Source organism: Triticum urartu, chromosome 6 (assembly GCF_003073215.2).
Source record: "Triticum urartu cultivar G1812 chromosome 6, Tu2.1, whole genome shotgun sequence".
In the NCBI taxonomy this organism is placed as follows: Eukaryota; Viridiplantae; Streptophyta; class Magnoliopsida; order Poales; family Poaceae; genus Triticum; species Triticum urartu.
This window is the reverse complement of record NC_053027.1, coordinates 82,325,359-82,326,637: the sequence shown is the minus strand read 5'-3', so window position 1 is coordinate 82,326,637 and position 1,279 is coordinate 82,325,359.

The window sequence follows — 1,279 nt, the reverse complement described above, 5'->3', positions numbered from 1 at the left end:
TATTTCAGAGGGCAGAAATAGCTAAAGATACCTTGGAGGTGAACTCCCTTGTACAAACGGAACATCCAGACGTATCTTCATGGCCAATAAATGAGTACGATATGCCGTTACAAAAGGATGGGTATGTTCAACTGTTTAAGTTCTAAGTACTTCTCTTACACAGCAATGCCTGACTCGAGGTTTTTTACAGAGTTTCTTGTGGTCTGTTTGTGGTGAAATGCATTCAAAACTGGAACGGAGATGAATGGATATTTGAGTTTGATCAAGCTGAGGTGAATGCTTCAAGGGGACGCATTCTAGCTGAAATACTTTTTTCAGAGTGCAACACGATGGAAACTGTGAAAGAGAAGATTTTGAAGATCATGGACAAGAATTAGTTTGTTGATGGGTTTTTGGCTACGAGAACATTCTTTTTCTTATTATCGCAACTAAATAAATGTGCCGTTGACGGCACTAGGAACAATTTTGATATTATGACATTTCTTATTGTAATGGGCATGATTATGCACGTCCGCAACTAAATAAAGGTGCCGTCGTCGGTACTAGCTACAATATTTATTTTCCAACTATATATGTTAAGCTGCTATGTGCTATATGCTTATGTGATGATGATGCCGCCGTCTGCTGGCTCGTAGAGTTTCATATAAATGGAGGCAGACGGCTGGCTTTATGTGCAATATTATTATGTGATGATAATGCCAGCCGCCGTTTGTTGGTTCTTAGATGCACATATAAATGCAGGCGGACGCCTCCTCGTTTGCTAAAAAAATTTGACTAGAAAAAAAACAGCCCGACCTTCCCTTGTGGACCCAGGGACTGTGCATCCAACCAAAATCTAGCCGACAGGCGACTCGGGCGGTCGATGCGGACCCCACAAGGGCCCACAAGTAGGCCAACGGGGCTGACAAGGAGCTTGAACAGAGGAGTTCGAGAGAAACAGCCGACGCGGCTATTTAAGCCGGTCGGTGCGCCCTTCCGTTGGCGAGGTGGGATTAAATAAGGCGATGCGGTCGACGCAACGCTGACGAGGCTCCATTTCTTGCAACGTCGCCGCCCGGCCCATGTCGGCCCAGTACGACAGGGCCAGCCTCGCCCCTCCCCGGCCCAGTCATCGTCGTCTGGCGCGCCCGACGAAGGAGTTTAGTCCCACCTCGGAAGCTTACGGGGGTGAGGACCAGCTTAAATATGCCGGCGTGCTACACAGGTCGAACTCCTCTGCTAGTACTGCTTGAAATCGCCGCCCTGTTGGACCCGGCTGCTGGGCCCTTGATGGGCTTTA